At 32.0% G+C, this 19782-nt stretch overlaps 2 pseudogenes; both read right to left on the reverse strand.

The window, feature by feature from the left end:
* Window positions 1–2047: 2047 nt before the first annotated feature.
* Window positions 2048–2320, reverse strand: LOC149166873 (uncharacterized; annotated as a pseudogene).
* A 1280-nt stretch (window positions 2321–3600) lies between these two features.
* On the reverse strand, window positions 3601–3934 carry LOC149166874 (uncharacterized; annotated as a pseudogene).
* Between the last annotated feature and the right edge of the window lie 15848 nt (window positions 3935–19782).

Consider the following 19782-nt stretch of genomic DNA (forward strand, 5'->3'; position numbering starts at 1 on the left):
GGCATTCATGCGTAAGGGATAATGAACTGCACATTGAAGTAATGGATAATCCTGTTGTCAAATTAAAAAAGTAAGGTGGTGGGGCGGTGGCGGGACGATTCTGAGAATCACCCCACCACCCGGCGAATTTGCATTACGTATTTTGACTTTCTAAATTCATCAAATCATGAAACCTTTAATTTTAATTATAATTCCATTATTATCCAACATGTCAATGTGCTCCTTTTTCAGAAAATAAATCCATTCATATTGAATCCATACTAAATAACGTGAGAATTCTACCAACTCCAATGTCAATCAGAAAGTTTGGCATTGTTTAATTCTTTGATAAGCCCAAGGAATCTAGAAAATAATATTATTATGTTTTATCATGTTCCATGTACTCTCAAAAGCATGACATTCAAAATGCACAATAAATACATTAAGGTTTGTCAATATTTATTTTCACTGGAGCTTTTCATTCAAGAATAAAATGATATCGTGATTTGTAAGATGTACTTAGAACCAATTCTGCTAAGCATGGCCCGCTTCCATGACTTTGAAATTGAAATTAATGGCCACCATGCTCTTTCTTGTGCCTCTTGTGCTCGAGATGACGATGCTCTTTGGGCAGTGCAACCAAATAAGAAAAAGCGAGACAGCCATAAACAACATGGTTTAGCAGCTGGATTGAGCTTGTCTGGATTTATTTGGCATTGTAATCATCCAAAGCTTGGGTGACCTTGGTCTTGATGAAGTCCTTGGACAGCATTGGATTTATATAGCCAGGCACATCCTTCAGCTTCAAACCCCTTATTTTGTTGTAGAATTGTCTCAGTGCCGTTGCTTCCTTCAAACTTCAAGCCCTACTTCCACTACCCCTGGATCCTCAAACCCTTGCAGTAGTCTATCTTGCAGCAGTCTATCTCCATTCAAAATTTTAGCTACCAGATTTATTTCATTACATAATGAGCCCCTGTAGCCCTTCGCAAGTTCTAATCGGAACTATATCCTTGTATTGATTTGAATATTGTATTTCACTAAGTTATGAAATGCTTGAAAGCACTTCATCCTTAGTAATGTTTTTTGAGTTGAAATACAAATATAGCAGTTTTTTTATTTTCTTGTTAAATTGATTAGTGTACTCCCATATGATGTTCAACAATTTTTAGAATTCAATTTTACATATGAACAAACTACAAATAAAAATGGTCAAGGTGGTTGCTTTATTTTGAAAGTATTTTGATCGAAGAAACAAAAGAGATTCGCCAAATCAAATCCACAACGGTATAACTTTACAACACCAAAGGGGCAATTGCTAATAAATAATTTAAATAAAACGACACCGAAGTCAGATTCCATATACTTCTCCACACTATATTATGTGTAACTTTCAATCTAGACAACGTGAAAGTAAAACATTCAACAAGAATTGCAGATAATCAAAGGCAACATTGACAAAGCTTCTGATAGAGTTTTGAGATATCTATATCCTTTCACCGCAAGTCATGCATGTGTAGGCATGCATGCGTAAGGGATAATGAACTGCACATTGGATTAATGGATAATCTTTTTGTCAATTTAAAAAACTAAGGTGGCAGGGCGGTGGCGGGGCGATTCTCAGAATCGCCCCACCACTCGGCGAGTCTGCATTTCATATTTTGACTTTCTGAATTCATCAAATCATGAAACCTTTAATTTTAATTATAATTCCATTATTATCCAACATGTCAATGTGCTCCTTTTTCATACAAGAAATCCATTCATATTGAATCCATACTAAATAACATGGAATTCTACCAACTCCAATGTCAATCAGAAAGTTTGGCATAGTTTAATTCTTTGATAAGCACAAGGCATCTAGAAAATAATATTATTATGTTTTATCATGTTCCATGTACTCTCAAAAGCATGAAATTCAAAATGCAAAATCAATACTTTAAGGTTTTTCAATATTTATTTTAACTGGAGCTTTTCATTCAAGAGTAAAATGATATCTTGATTTGCAAGATGTACTTAGAACCAATTCTGCTAAGCACGACCCACTTCCATGACTCTAAAATTGAAATTAATGGTCACCATGCTCTTTCTTGTGCCTCTCATGCTCGAGATGACGACGCTCATAAGGCAATGCAACCAAATAAGAAAAAGCGAGACCGCCATAAACAACATGGTTTAGCGGCTGGATCGAGCTTTTCTAGATGTATTTGGCATTTTAATTGTCCAGAGCTTGGGTGACCTTGGTCTTGATGAAGTCCTTTGACAGAATTGGCTTTATATAGCCAGGCACACCCTTCAGCTTCAAACCCCTTATTTCGTTGTAGAATTACCTCAGTGCCATTGCTTCCTTCAAACTTCAAGCCCTACTTCCACTACCCCTGGATCCTCGAACCCTTGCAGTAGTCTATCTTGCAACAGTCTATCTCCATTCAAAATTTTAGCTACCAGATTTATTGCATTGCATAATGAGCCCCATGTAGCCCTTCGCAAGTTCTAATCTGAAGTATATACTTGTATTGATTTGAATATTGTATTTCACTAAGTTATGAATGCTTGAAAACACTTCATCCTGAGTAATGTTTTTTGAGTTGAAATACAAATATAGCAGTTTTGTTTTATTTTCTTGTTAAATTGATTAGTGTACTCCCATATGATGTTCAAGAATTTTTAGAATTCAATTTTACATATGAACAAACTAGAAATAAAAATTGTCAAGGTGGTTGCTTTATTTTGAAAGTATTTTGATCGAAGAAACAAAAGAGATTCGCCAAATAAAATCCGCAACACTATAACTTTACAACACCAAAGGGGCAATTGCTAATAAATAATATAAATAAAACGACACCGAAGTCAGATTCCATATACTTCTCCACACTATAGTATGTGTATCTTTCAATCCAGACAATGTGAAAGTAAAACATTCAACAAGAATTGTAGATAATCAAAGGCAACATTGACAAAGCTTCGGATAGAGTTTTGAGATATCTATATCCTTTCACCGTAAGTCATGCATTTGCAGGCATGCATGCGTAAGGGATAATGAACTGCACATTGAATTAATGGATAATCCTGTTGTCAATTTAAAAAACTAAGGTGGTGGGGCGATTCAGAGAATCTCCCCGCCACCGCCCCGCCACCACCACTGGTGGCAGGGCGGTGGTGGGGCGATTCTGAGAATCGCCCCACCACCCTGCGAATTTGCATTATGTATTTTGACTTTCTGAATTCATCGAATCATGAAACCTTTAATTTTAATTATAATTCCATTATTATCCAACATGTCAATGTGCTCCTTTTTTCAGACAAGAAATCCATTCATATTGAATCCATACTAAATAACCTGAGAATTCTACCAACTCTAATGTCAATCAGAAAGTTTGGCATAGTTTAATTCTTTGATAAGCACAAGGCATCTAGAAAATAATATTATTGTGTTTTATCATGTTCCATGTACTCTCAAAAGCATGACATTCAAAATGAAAAATCAATACATTAAGGTTTGTCAATATTTATTTTCACTGGAGATTTTCATTCAAGAATAAAATGATATCTAGATTTGCAAGATGTACTTAGAACCAATTCTACTAAGCAGGGCCCATTTCCATGACTCTGAAATTGAAATTAATGGACACCATGCTCTTTCTTGTGCCTCTCATGCTCGAGATGACGATGCTCTTCGGGCAGTGCAACCAAATAAGAAAAAGCGAGACCACCATAAACAACATGGTTTAGCGGCTAGATCAAGCTTGTCTGGATGTATTTGACATTGTAATCATCCAGAGCTTGGGTGACCTTGGTCTTGATGAAGTCCTTGGACAACATTGGCTTTATATAGCCAGGCACATCCGTCAGCTTCAAACCCCTTATTTCGTTGTAGAATTGTTTCAATGCCATTGCTTCCTTCAAACTTCAAGCCCTACTTCCACAACCCCTGGATCCTCGAACCCTTGCAGCAGCCTATCTACATTCAAAATTTTAGCTACCAGATTTATTGCATTGCATAATGAGCCCGTGTATCCCTTCACAAGTTCTAATCTGAAGTATATCCTTGTATTGATTTGAATATTGTATTTCACTAAGTTATGAAATGTTTGAAAACACTTCATCCTTAGTAATGTTTTTTGAGTTGAAATACAAATATAGCAATTTTGTTTTATTTTCTTGTTAAATTGATTAGTGTACTCCCATATGATGTTCAATAATTTTTAGAATTCAATTTTACATATGAACAAACTACAAATAAAAATGGTCAAGGTGGTTGCTTTATTTTGAAAGTATTTTGATCGAAGAAACAAAAGAGATTCGCCAAATAAAATCCGCAACAGTATAACTTTACAACAACAAAGGGTCAATTGCTAATAAATAATTTAAATAAGATGACACCGAAGTCAGATTCCATATACTTCTCCACACTATAGTATGTGTATCTTTCAATCCAAACAACGTGAAAGTAAAACATTCAACAAGAATTGCAGATAATCAAAGGCAACATTGACAAAGCTTCTAGTAGAGTTTTGAGATATCTATATCCTTTCACCGCAAGTCATGCACGTGTAGGCATGGATTCGTAAGGGATAATGAACTGCACATTGAATTAATGGATAATCCTATTGTCAATTTAAAAAACTAAGGTAGTGGTGATTCTGAGAATCGCCCCGCCACCACCACTGGTGGTGGGGCAGTGGCGGGGCGATTCTTAGAATCGTCCCACCACCCAGCGATTCTCAGAATCACCCCATTTGCTACAAATTTCCCCAAACAATGCTTATTGGGCATCCAATACGATATTAAGCGGAGAAATCCTAGCCTTGCGAAAGATCTGCAGTGATGGCACTGCTGGGAATTGAACTGGGGTCGCCTTGGGTGTTATTGCAACAGGGGGTGATGTCAGTGCTGGTGCCGGAGAGGCTAAGCCCATCAATACCATGACGAAAATGAATATGACTCTAACCTATGTTGCTGCACATTTTAATGCGTAAGGACATTGAACCTGTGTTGCTGCGCATATAATTTCGTACTGACGAGTCATGACAGTGAACTCCATTGTTTGTTCATCGAGTCTTCCCATAGAAAACATGTTTCTTTATCCCTCTTATGCAAAGTTTTTGACATTCATTTCCGACATTTCTTTGGCATTGTCCATGATTTTCTGCAAATATCCTTGTTGTTAATAGTTCGTCGATCTGGACTGCCATGTCCACTATTAGTAATTGTCATCTGCAACATTCGCAGTACTATGCGACATATTCTGTTTTTCTCATCAAATCTGAAAAAGAAGTGCAGAACGAAGTCACTAAAGCTCTAGAATGGAATTTTCTTACATGGTAATGAAATGAGTCTGGAAATGGTTAGTGAGTAGATCTATAGGTCTACCTACTCAACCCTCTCCAGGTCATCTCATTAAATCTGAAAGTGGTGGGAGTTCTGGTGCCATTTGAGGAACTGGTGCATGAAGGTACATTCCTTTCTTCCCATGACCTACTAGAAGAGGCCTCCCTAGTGTTACAACTACGTTGAATCTACTACCTTCCATTGCAAGGGAAATTTCTTCGTGTGGCTACCTACTTGAAGAGACGAACAGTCGAGATTTCCAAAAAGAGAAATGATAATGAGAGATATTGAGAAATCAGTAGGTGTTAAGAAAATGAGGAATTGTTAAAGGACGAGAAATAAATTAAAATTGGCCATTAGAGGAGATGTAGGAATGAAGGTAATTAAAATTATTATAGATAAAGTTGTCATGAGGTGCCTTATCAAAAAATAGGTTAAATGAGAATCTTTATGAAGGTGGTCAGAAGATAATTCATTTGATGTCCTCGAATATGTCCAAAAATTCCACATTATAATGTAAGAATGATTCTCATTCAAATTCAAAAGTAAGAAGGATATTGAAATTATTCTAATAACTTGTTGGTTTGGGGGTCTATTATGATATTTCTAAAATGTTGGAGGTCAATGTTCAATCCTCAAACTAGACCCTTCTTCATATGATTGGTTTGGATGTTGTTTCTTGGTCTCTCAATGGAGCTTTAGATGAGAGATATATTGGAAATTATTGGAAGTGGACTTCATTGGAATACATCAACCTTGAATAAGACCATTGAACCATGGTGGATAGGATATTTATTCAACTAGTAGTTGATTTGGAACTCCATCCAAAGGACATATCCATGTAATGGGGAAAATAAATATTCAATCAACATTTGGACTATTGGAAAGTTCCTTTTAGATGATTGATATTCCATGGCACAATATTTTAAGAGGTGTATTTTGAAAATAAGGAAATATGGGTATGATAAAATAAGGGGGTGGAAGCCTAAGAAAACCTAGAAGTGCTAATATCTAAGGAGAAAAAAGAGGATGGGACAAAACCAATGTTCAAGATTCAAAAAGAAGGTAATGAAATAAGAATAGAGGAGGGCGGAAATTTGATTGTCATTAATGGTGAAAATGTCAAATATTTATTTATCTCATCATAATAGAATAAAATAGTTTATATTTTTCATTTGCAAATCTGTAATTTGCAATTTGCAATTCTTCATTGATTGCATAAAATACTTTGCATTTACGATTTTCAAATCTGTAAATAATCACAAATGTATTCCCTGCTCTCTTTGGCTGAGAAAATTGTTATAAACCAAATCAAGTCCAAATGTACACAAGCAATGTTTGGTAAATGAAGGCAACCAAGTGCTTCAAGACTTGAGATATAGGGTGAGGGTCTTTCGACTATTTTAGTTAATGACTTGAAGTTGGAATGTGATCAGGCTATGTCAGTTAGGATTTGTTAGGCTGAGTCAACAACTCACTTAATTCATTTTGTTTAGGGTCTGTTAGGCTCATTTTGTTTGAATGCATGAGGTTAAAACAGTCGTTTTTGGGAGATTTGGGATCGTTTTGACTATATTGGTGTTAATAAATAAAAATTTCAATAATTTCTAATAAATTTATGTGTTTTAATTCCACACATCATTATTAAATTGAGAAATAGAAAAATCACTTGGTGGAAATAAAAAAGTTTTTTGAAGAAGCTTATCTTTTATCTCTTTGCATAGATAAGATTTGTTTTCGCTGATAATTCTGTTGAGATGAATTGATTACAAGGGAAACAAGTGTGTAAGCAAGTCTTAATCATATAAATGAATTTCACATGTAGACTTGAACATATATAATTTTGATTTTTTTTAATAAATATAAAATTAATTGTGTTTGGATGAATTATAGTGTTTTTTCTTCACTTGATTAACATTGGTAGTGGATGATATGTAGTGAGTTATTTTTATATATTACAATTCACCATTATTAAATTAGTTGAGTTTGTTTTATTAATTTTGAAAATTGCTATAAAATTGATATAAAATGTTTTAAAGTGATTTCATGTTTGTGAAAATATTGAATTTTGATAAAATTGAATGTTGAGTAGAATGATAAATACATTCTATTTTATAAAAGTGACATGGGCATTGAGGAGGTGACATGGGCGTTGAGTATGTGCTTGCATTACCATATTCTCTTAAATGGTATTTGAAACAGTTATTCAAGAAAATTTCTAAACATTTCAGCCTTTCATTGAGCAAAGAATTAATGCTCTTCAATTTCTTCCAGATGCAATGCAAGAAATTGGGTTGAAGAAAGGGGACTTTAGTGAATCACGTGTTGAAAAAAAGGCAAGGAACCCCAACCACCATTACATGAAATTTTTGGAAAGACATACATTGGGAGATTCACAAACATCAAAGACCCATTAGAAGAGGAAAATGAGCAAAAGGAAACAGAAAATATTGTGGAAGAAGACAATGATGAAACTCTAGAGGACGAAGAGTTTGGATTACGTGACATTGTTGATTAAATTTAAGTTATGCGTGGAAATCAAGCTTTGCAATGTTTTGACTTTGACATTTTATGAGAAGAATAAACACTCAATTAGGGTTGTTATACGTTCAATATTTGTAATATGTGATTTTTGCATTGATTTTTAAGTTAATCATTATTTTTTGAAAAAAAAAAGTGATTATTATTATTTTTTTGACATGAAATTCATAAAAAAGCTATTATTTAACCATTTTTAGTTAAAATTATCATATAAAAATTGTGATTTTGACATGTCAATTCTAGCAAAAAATTATCAAAACATGTAGTTTTTTAGTTATATTTATGTTAAAAATGGTTATTTTTATGTCCATTGTTAAAAAATATTGTTTTTTAGAAACAATTATTTCATGTGGAGTGAAAAATTAATTAAGGATGTATAAATATGTAGAATATCGAAAATTCTAAATATCAACCTCCTAATTTAAAAATGCAAAACAATAAAAACCTCACTAAAAAGAAAGTTAAAATTAAAATAAAAAACAAGAAAATGTGAAGAAAACGACCACTTCGAAAATGATAAAATTTACAAAATAATTATTTACATTTTATACATTAGAAAATTTAAAGCCAAAAAAAAGGTCTTTTAGAAAAAGGGGGTGATGCAGAATACTCACTTTTTTAAATAAGCATGAAAATCACTACTATTCAAAAACGTAATGTACATAAAAAAAATTAAAGTGCCAAAAACTATGCTCTAAAAAAAACATGTGCATTCTGCATCACCCCTTTTCAAAATCAGGTCACTTTTTTGCTATCTCTATGAAACGGGTAATAGTATCAATTCTCGTTTCAAAGTTTACATTGTTGTTTAGTAAATAATAAAAATTCAATAATTAAACACTTAAAAAAGAAAAAAATCAACGTAGAATCCCATACTAATTATGGACTTGACTAAGAATTAGGAGAGAAATAAATTATTATTGGGTAAACAAAAAGGTCTCTCTCTCTCTCTCTCTCTCTTGCTATATATATATATATATATATATATATATATATATATATATATATATATATATATATATATATATAAAGCGTGAAGAAAGGAAAACAAATTCCATAAAAAGAGGCTAGGGATAATAGTCAAAAAGAGGGAAATAATTTTTATAACAAAGATAAAGAAATTCTACTAAAAAATAAAAATAAAAATCTAAGAAAAAGGGGAGAATATAAAGTAAAGTAAGATCAAATGATGATATATAAAATGTAAAATAAAAAGGAAAAAGGTGACAAAGAGGAATGAATAAACCCATGGGGGAGAGAAAACCAAGGAAACCAAAGCCAAGGAAAAAGGGAAAAGCCCTAAAAATTGACCACACCACTAAACCAAGAAGGGGAAAACATTAAGAGGAAAGGGCAGGGATCCAACATCTACTAATTTTCCACCCATCATCCATGTTAATATTACTCGATCTCCTCTCAATACCAATGGCTTCCCTAAATTTACGGTGATTAAAGTGAGAAGTCTTCCCAATAATCTTAGCGAAAATTGTGAGTTTTTTATGCATTTATGGTTCCCTATTCATTATATGAATAACATGGTTGGATTTTTATCTTCATGTCATTTCAAATGGTATATCACACCTTTAAAATACCTCATAGGAAAAAAAATTATAGTTGGTTGAAAAAAAGCATCACTACAGGACCCATATATGGGGCAATAAACCTAAAAAAAAAAATTATCGAAGAACGTGAATGATTGATGGTAATATGGATAATGGTCATATGGTCAGCCCTAGGGCATGAATTCTTACAACTTGGTCATACTAGAGTTTTAAAAATGGTAAATGGACATGGGTATTTTTAATGCTCATATGTGTAGGTATTATTTAAAAAAAAAGACTTTATTTCATGACACAATTCGAGTTGGTTGCTCAGTCACAATGGTTGGCACTCGAGGTAAGAATCCATCGCCATCCAAGGGACCACATGATCAATATAAATACATGGGTGTGTCTCCATAAAAAAAGAAAAACTCAAGATTCCATGAACACATAATTGAAGCTCTTAGTTATAAATACATTATGGAGGACACTTGAACAAAAAAATGTATACAAGTTTTGGGAATAATGATTATTTTGATTATGCATTCATTTGATTGGTCTACAACATCATTATAGTAATGGTCTAAGGTTTCTCTTTTGATTGGTCTGTGACATTGTTATGGTATCATAGTTTTTTGATGATAATGGTTAGAGATGTTTTTGTTGTGATTTGATAATCCTAGTTTATTGCTCTAGGATTTCACATCCATGATCTCGAATGCATTTGGTTGGTGTTGTTTTGGCCTAGTGATAAGTAAAGTCTAATCTTGGCACATGTTCGGTTGCAATTGCAACAAAAGTTTTGGTAAGTGGGGTTTAATCTTGGCAAAGGTTGAAAGTACAAAATAAGAACTTAGAAGAGGCAAAGATCAATGCATATTGTAACCCTTAAGCTTTTGGTGGAGGAACAAAGTTTTGATCTAGAGAAAGTAAGCAGGGGATGAATAATAAGCTTATTAGTGAGGAAAAAAAACAAATTTTGGTTGAAATGATTTGTCTTTTATGTGGAAGATCATATCAACTAATCATATAAGCATACTTAGGCTTGCTAAATTACTTCGTTGACAGATAGTCCATGTCATCGTATCATATGGCCTATATGCTTCATTGAGACAACCTCTTTGGTGCAAGACTAAATTGATAAGCTTCGTGGAATAGTTGATTGAATATGTCAAATGGTCAACATGTACATGAATATTGACCCTAGCAAACCTTGATAAAAGTAGAATTCAATATTATGGTTCATGGGCATGATGATGAAGAATAGACTCGTAAAGAACAATGAAATCAATTGTTTCTTTTAAAGTCTGATTAATTGTGCCAATTATTATATGGGATTTTTATGGTGATGGCATAGAACCGTGAACAAGACTTGTTACCAGTTTCATATCAATAGGAAGCATGCGAGTATTTGGTAATGTTTCTATTGCTTCCAGGGATAAATATCTTGACCATTATCATAGTGTTTCACATTTCAATGCTTAGTATTATTGTTGTAACCACTATATTAATTCTAGTCTTATTGGATTCCATCTAAAAGTAAGTTATATGGTTGATAAATGCATGCTTGTGTGTACAGTAAGAAGATCATCAATTTTGTTCCTATGTAAGCCACATAAGCATGTAACCAAGAATAATAACTTGGGGCAAGACTTATCTAGTCATCGAAGTTATAATTTTAGCAAATGAATCTTTGATGAATAAATTGTTCTAACATGGATCTGCTTTGGATCAGGCCACCAATTTTTTTTTTATGAATTAGATTGCTATGACGTGCACCCACTATGCATCATGCCTCAGGAATTCCGATAAGGGATATTTGAGCTATGTTTTTTTTTTTTTTTTTTAATTTTGATTAAATACATAGCACAATTTGATTCTAAAGGTTTAGGACCATTTCCCTCTTTGGATACCTTAATTGAAGTTAAAAAATAAAAAATAAATATTGTCATACCATATAAAACAACCAGATGTAGCACAATTGGTATGTAACTTATCCATTTGTTGATATGATGCTTATGGTTATGGTTTATTGCAATATGGTTGTTTGATTAGGAAAAGTTATGAAATCATAAAATTGATTACATACTAATTCAACCCTTGTCTCGATGTGATCTTTTGTCCAACAACTAGAATCATAGTGGCTTCCTTTGAGAGAAGTTAATTGTTTTAAGGGAGAACAAAAAAGTTATGGGAAATAAAGAGGAAGGGATACAATATTGTGAGCAACGTATGTGATCCCAAAGATTTCTACATACACATTGGTGTTAAGGAATCAAGCATTTTATTTTTTTCAGTTGCGGTAAATAAGGTGATTACACTTCTATGTGTTCATATCTTGCTATAGGTGATGAAGATGATATTCATAAACTAATGAAATAGGAAATAAAACATGAAATTGAGACAAAATTATATTATGAAGAAGAATTCAATAGTTCCCTAAAGTAACTACAAAGTTCAAGAGGAAAGGATACTTAATTATAAGAGAAGCTCTAATAAAGAGATAAACTATAGAATAAGTAGGTTCATGACATTGCTACTTTGAAGGATGAATTGGATAAAACACGAATACTAAATGTTTTATGTTAAATAAAGCCAAGACAAAAATAAGACCATTATGAAACCCTAAGAGAGGAAACTATCTCCTTGAGAGTTGATCTAGTGAAGGTCATGAATGAAAGATAAGGGCAACAAAACCATTCAGAAATGAAGGATCGTGATGCATCATCCTTAAAAACACAATTGAAAGAATCCAAATCAATTGAAGATATCTTGGTGAATCAAATGGAAGAGAAGATGTAAGAATTTGAAGGGTAGAGATTCTGGAGCTAGTATGGCATAGTAAATGTTCAATTAACTTGTACATAAAAAAAAAATTAACATTAATCAAACATACAATTTCGATGTCTTACCATGTAAGTTCCATCGTTGAGTGATATATTCCCTTGAAGCTTGTTAATAACATTGCAAATAGTGTAGTTGAATGAAATGTCACAAATATCCAAAGTGGTGATGTTGTGACTTATGGAAAGCTTGTAACCACTTTATTAAAATCTTGATAAGTGTAAGTGTCACTATCATATCCAATGTTTTGGAAATTGAAATCATGAAGATTGTCTACAATAACCATGGCATATTCCCTTTTAGGTATGAGTTTTGCAATTTGTTCACAATCACCTTGTATTATTTGATATTGGATAGTGGACAACCCATTCCAAATGAAATGAGTATGAGTATGATGAAGTTCAAAAATCCTGAGATGCTAATTTCTCAGCCTTTCTAACTTAATCTTTTCAATTAAGATTTTGAAATAATTTGTTACTCCACTCGCATCCTTCTTCGACATCTTTAATCAAATAAATAGATATAAGTATAAGTAATAAAATAAATAAAAAATTACATATGAATAAAATGAATGTGAAAATCAACATAGCTTTTTGAATGCAAGATAAAAATATTTAATTGTTGTTGTAGAACTTGATTTTGGGTAGTTATGTACAACATCATTTTAAAATTCTAACCATATGTTATTGTATTTTCATATAAACCTTATGACTGAATAAATAAACTAAAAATTGTTAATATAATGATCTATATAACAAATAATACCAACAACAATATGTTATATCCTAAAGAAAATTATAATCCAAGAAAAAGTAAAAATAATTCAACAAACTTAAATTTTAAATTCTAAGCACATTTCCTCCAATTACAATTCACCTCACTTCACATGACATAATATTGATTTCACTAGTTTTCATCCTTCACTCCTTGCAATGTTCTCCAAGGTGTGATAGTCATATCATCTGGAAGTTGCTTCATTTCTGGACCTGTCTTACAGTTGGTAGATATTATGGGTTTCGAATTTTTAACCTTCTAATTTTTTATGGCAATATTCTTCGACATGTTGAAAATCTCATCAATCAATTCCCATATCTCCCCTATTCTAAATGTCGATTAGAAAAATGTTATCCATGCCTCTAAATATTTCTAAATTTACTTTGCCAGCTTTTGATTTGATTTTATCCTCAATTTGATAACCTGTTTCCATACAAAATTCCTTCCACAAGCTTAAACTAACTTTCCTCTTATTCCCACCACATTTTTCTACAAATTCATTATGAATAAATCTAACCCTTTGGACAAAAGCCATAGAAATTCTATATCGATTATCTGCATTATGATCTCATGCCAATAACATTTCCTTTGTTTCTTTTAAACGTGCATAAATGATGCATTTCACTATTTCAAAAAGATAGTTTTGGGATATTCCTCGATCAATTGTCTTTTTGCCTCTCGCGAATGGTTTCCTCTAGTTACATAAAATTTGTAGTCAAAATAGTGTTTCCTATCAAATGCCTCTTTGTTGGGAACTTGATTTGGATAAAAATGAACAACATAATCCACCACATGTGCATATGGATTGTACCTAAACAATGCTTTCAAATTATGGACATGTAGGTGATGTGCCTTTCTAATTTGATATTGAGATTGTCCTTCATCTAGGCTATAGAATTGGGTAACATTAAGCCCAAATGTTTTTCCATCATTAATTAATTTTTCTTTCTCAAGTGATTTCGAATGGCATTTTGTTTTGTTTTCATAATGCTATCCTCTAAATTAGCACCTGGTGTTATGATTTCTTTGTTGCCTTTAGAACTTTCATTCTTTTCTTCAATGTTGCTTATGATTTTAACAAATTCACCAACTTTTGATTTCTTCTTCTTCCTAGTTAACATATTTTCTTCTACATAAACAATCTCCTCATCATCAAGTGGAAGAGAGACAATCATGGAAATTTTTATTTTTGTTGTTTTATTTCTTTTCTCCTCTTCAACAATAGTTCTAACCTTCTTGTCACTAATGGTAACACATTTTTGAGCATCAATTTCATCTACAACTGCCACATCTTCAAAAGAAACATGTTTACGTTCATTAGATTGACCCACTGTATGGATTCTTTGATGATCCCCTATATGTACTATTGCAATGTCATGGATTGTTGATATTTGCTTCATTCTCCTTTCTTTCTCCAACTCCATATGGAAATGGCTGATCACATTCATAATATTTGGCTCTATATAATAAATATCCTACAGCATCATTCAAAGACTCTCAACAAAATCCCATCAAACAAAATACAATATGCCAATGAGCAATCATTTATAAAAAATTTAATGATCCTTACAATAATACATAACACATAAATATAAATAGGCATACTTGCACTCTTATTTGAAATGTTGGTTGAGATTTCTTCACACAATGGTGTAGATTCTTCAGATGTGTTATATTTGACCTTTAAGAGATGATATCTAACATTTTCACGTGACTTGGGCAATTTTGCAACAACATAAACAATGTTTGAATTCAACACCAAACATATGTCTTGTACTGTACCTATCACCTGATAGATTTCACCCATGTAAATAATACCACAATATAGATAGATATGTGTACTATCATCATATTCAACATCTTTAACATGCCATGTAAAAATTGTTTTAGTTATTTCTCGTGAATTCATCCGTTCATAAATAATCTTTGGTGTACTTGGTGGGCCAGTTGGTTGACTTTTACGATGTTTCTCAGTTCAGGTATGTTCGACAGTATTCATAGCATGTCCTCCTGCAACTTTAGGTGATGGAATAATTGCCCGTGTTCCAGACATATTCACAGATACCTTCCTTGATGCCATCTTCTTGAATATATATTTAAACATCTAAATTAGTCAATTAAAAAACCATACATATTATTTAAAATTAAAAATAATAATAATAGTATGAATTTTATTTAAATATAAAAATAAGTTAAATTATATATAATTTTAAAAAATTGTTATAAAATTTATATATACAAATTTATAAAAAAAATTATATAAAAAGTTGATATATATAATTTTAATATTAAATTATATATATATATATATATATATATATATATATATATATATATATATATATATATATATATATATATATATATATATATATATATATACAAACATATTTATAAATTATTTAAATTATAATATATTAAACTTTAATTTAATTTTTTTTTGTTTTTTAATTTTATATATATATATATATATATATATATTTTATTTTAATCATTTAAATGTTATTTTATAAAACAAAATAAAAAATAAAAATAATATTTTTTGCCCCCTGGACATTTGGCCACTGGCCAAGGGTGCAAGCAAGCGGGGGCACTGGGTGTAGTCCCCCCCAACCAGCCCAGACCCTGGCTAGCTCCCAATGTGCCATACGCCAATTCTCAGAATTGACCTACGACCCTTTCGTTGTTGGCTGGGAGCCCAATCGGGTGGCGAGCGCTGCACATATGTCCCCTTGCTCGCCCGGGTTCCCAAACGATTCGTAGAATCGATCTGTGGCCCTCTCACCCTCACTAGCACCTGGCCAATAGCCCTTCGGCCACTAGATGGGGGCTCGAAATTGGCCTGCTGCCCTTTCCCCGCTGCCCGGGGGACCATGCAGGCAGGGGGGGTGTGGAGTCCTCGCCCACCCGCTTTGGCCCCCATCCAACATGACCAAAGGGTTGGGAGCAACTTTTCTTTTTTTAATTGAAATGTTTAACTAAAAAAAAAATTAATTTGAATATAAATAAAAAGACTAATATTTATGTGAAAAAATGTTTTTAATAATTGGCTAAAAAAATAACAATTCAATTTATTAAAAAAAACAAAAACTTTAATTATCTAAAAAAAAAATTGAATTAAAATAATTACAGTTTAAAAAAATATATATTTTAATTAAAAAAAATAAAAAATCCTTTATTAATAAAGCGTAATAAATAAAATTTCAATTTAAACAAAAAAACAAAAGGAAAAATTTTAAAATAACAAATATATAACAAAAACAACAAATCAAATCTTTTTTTTCTAATTGAACATTTTTATTTTATTTTTTCCATGCAAGAATGTTAATGCTCCCCAAATGAATTTAAAAAAGAAAAACAAAATTAACACCCATTTCTCATTTCAAAAGCCTAAAAATTAAAAAAAATTCTTAATTTTTCTCCTAAAAAGCCTAAAAATTTGAGGTGGTTTTTTCACTATAAAAAACTGAGATTTTTATGTGGTTTTTCTTGTAAAACAACAAAGTTTCCCCAAATTCCTCTTTAAATAGTAAAAATAGATAGAAAACTAACCTTTCAAATGCGCAACACTCCTGTTGAACGTGTTATCAATGACAACACAAATCCTCCACAAAATTTCTCCGAACTTGTTAACAAGACCCAGAAGACTTGATGCAATGTGAGGAATAGAAACAATTAATGTTATTTTATAGGAATGATTGTGGGATTACTTTATCATTTCTTGAACATGGGATTAAACTTGAAATAAAAATAAAAAAATTATAGTTTATATTATAGGTTTATATTAGTTTTCGTTCATTGTGGGATAAAAATAAAATACTAACTATAAAAATTATTTTAGTTACATAGTCAATGTTAAATAACTTAAATAGAAAAATTATTTTAATTTCGAAGAAATGCATTAAACTAAATTTTTTGTGAATATTTTGAATAGAAACTACGGTGAAATTTTTCAAGACCAAAAGTTTAGTAATATGTTTTCAAGTAAATTATAGATGAAAATTTTGGAGGCAAATATTTCAAAAATAACTTTTTGGAGGGAAAATTTTCAATGAAAGTTTTTGTGGGGAAACTTTGGAGAGAAAACTTTCAGTAAAAAATTTTAGGGGGAAAACTTTAGAGATAAATTTTTAATCTCTAAGCTATAAATTGTCATTGCGAGAGAGTGCATTTGTATCTTTCAACATCTTCTGGTTGAAGGTCATGGATTCTTCTGATAGTGAAGTTTTTCTTTCTTTAGCATCGACATCTTCATCGTGCAACAACTATATTCAATTCGATAAATGTAACAATAATTCTTCCGCTATGAATAGATAGACAAATTTTCCACTTGGTCTTGATCCTAAGGATGATGAGGGAAACATTGATAAAGGGCAGAAAAAATAATATCCTGTGAATAGAGAGTTAATTTTCCCACTTCCTCTTAATCCTAAGGATTATGAGAGCACAACTAATGGAGGGAGGGTGAAGAATTTACAGAGTCAAGGTTTCCATATAGTCCTAATCCTAAGGATTATGAGAACACCATTGGTGAACTGGGGGATGAAGAATTTCCATAGTCAAAGTTTCCACATAGTGCTAATATTAAGGATTATGAGAGCTCCACTGACGAAGGGGGGGATGAAGAATTTACAGAGTCAAAGTTTCCACATAGTCCTAATCCTAAAGATTACGAGATCACAACTCATGAAGGGGCAGATGAAGAATTTGTAGAGTCAAAGTTTCCACATATTCCCAATCCTAAGGATTATGAGAGCATAACTGATTGGGGGGGGGGGGGGGATGAAGAATTTCCATAGTTAAATTTTCCACATAGTCTTAATCCTAAGGATTATGAGAGCACCACTGATGAAGGGGGGGATGAAGAATTTCAAGAGTCAAAATTTTCCACATAGTTCTAATGCAAAGGATTATGAAAGAACCATTGAGGAAGGGGAGGTCAAGGATGAAAAATTTCCAGTAAATAGAGATTCAAAGTTTCCACTTAGTCCTAATTCTAAGGATTATGAGAGCACCACTGACGAAGGGGCAGATGAAGAATTTCCATTAAATAAAAATTCAAAGTTTCCACTTATTCCTAATCCCAAGGATTATGAGACCAGCACTGATGAACGGGAGGATGAAGAATTTTCTGTAAATGATAATTTGACTATGAATAGAGAGTCATATTTTCCACTTGGTCATGATCCTAAGGGTTATGTGAGCACAAGTGATGAAGGGGGCAATGAAGAGTTTCTTGCAAATGATCATTTTAGAGGCACAAATGTGAATAATGCATTTTCTCTTAGTGTTTCAAAGGCAGTCATGGTGATGATGAATTGAATCCTCCAAGGGAGGTTTTCAAAAGTAGGGATGAAGATGATGAAGAATTTCATCTGAGTAAGGATTTCAAAAGTGCAGATGTTGGTAGTGAAGAATTTCCTTCAAGTGAGGATGGTAATAAATATTTTCCATGAAATGATGGTGATGAGTTTTTTTAACTACGTTCAGAATCATCATAGTCAGTATAATATTCCTCCTAATTATGATAAAAATGCTTCTACCGAGAATAATAAAATGAGGGAGACGTCCCAAGAAAATATTGTATCTAGGGGTAGGAGTAGACCTTTTCATCTCAATCCAAAATATTACAGTTATACAAGGTTTAGGATAAATATATCACAAGTGAATGTTGTTGAAAGGATTGCTTGAAACATATAGATTTAAAGTTTTCTTTGGAGCAAAGGAAGAAATATTTGTCAATGAATAAAAGCATGCAAAATTCATTTTTAGTGGTTTGCATGCAATCTACACTAGAATGTTATGATTACTAAAGTGGAATGTATTTATCTGTAGAAAGGCTTTCAAAATGTTGCATTTAATTGCTAATTTTTGTTTGTCAAGAATCCATGAAAGACTGGAAAAAAATCATACATATTACTCAGAAATATGTTATAAAAGAAAGGTTGGACCATTAACAAACACTCCAATGTCATGGATGAAATACTTATTTTCAAAGCATGGAGAGTGTATGCCAAATAAAGACACAAGACATATTCCAGATAATTTCTCAAGATGAGAAATCTACATCTTATACAAAGAATGTGCAAAAGGTATTGAAGGAGATGGTAATTTTATTACATATTCATATTTTACAAAAATATGGAAGATCAAATTGAACAATTTTCGTATTCCTAAAAAGACAAGCATGGGGGTTTGCACTACATGTGCTTCTCTTCAATAGAAAGGGATAAATGTGAATGGGAAGAAAGAGGTATGCATCCATAACATTATTTTTAAAAATTGGATAGTTATCAACTATGAAAATATATTTATTAATAGATTTCTTTTATATTATGTGCATGTTCTATTATCAAAGCACTTCAAGAGCATCGCAATCAGCAAACAAGTGAAAGACAAAAAATGTATAAGCATCGAAAAAAGTGTTATGATAATCCAAATAAATATTTAGGTTTGATAATTAATGGCATGGACCAAAAGAAACAGTTATGCCACATTTTTTCTGCACACCAAAAAATCTACAAGAAGAAAATTTTGTTTAGTTTCACTTGGTTGGCTATATGGTCTTTAATGGGAAGATGTTGCCAAGGGTTTACTTCATAGCTCCAAATATTCATAATGATACAAATATTACCATAACTATAACCCATGATGTTCTTTCTCATTGGTCTGGTATTCTTTCGAAACTTTTGCATCTGCAATTGGAAAACACAAGCCATGAAAACAAAAATCAAGTTCTTTTTGGATATCTAAACATGTTTGTTCAATTGGG

Source organism: Pinus tabuliformis, chromosome 5_1 (genome assembly GCF_031772625.1).
Source record: "Pinus tabuliformis cultivar Carrire ecotype Pingquan chromosome 5_1, CPIR1, whole genome shotgun sequence".
NCBI lineage: Eukaryota > Viridiplantae > Streptophyta > Pinopsida > Pinales > Pinaceae > Pinus > Pinus tabuliformis.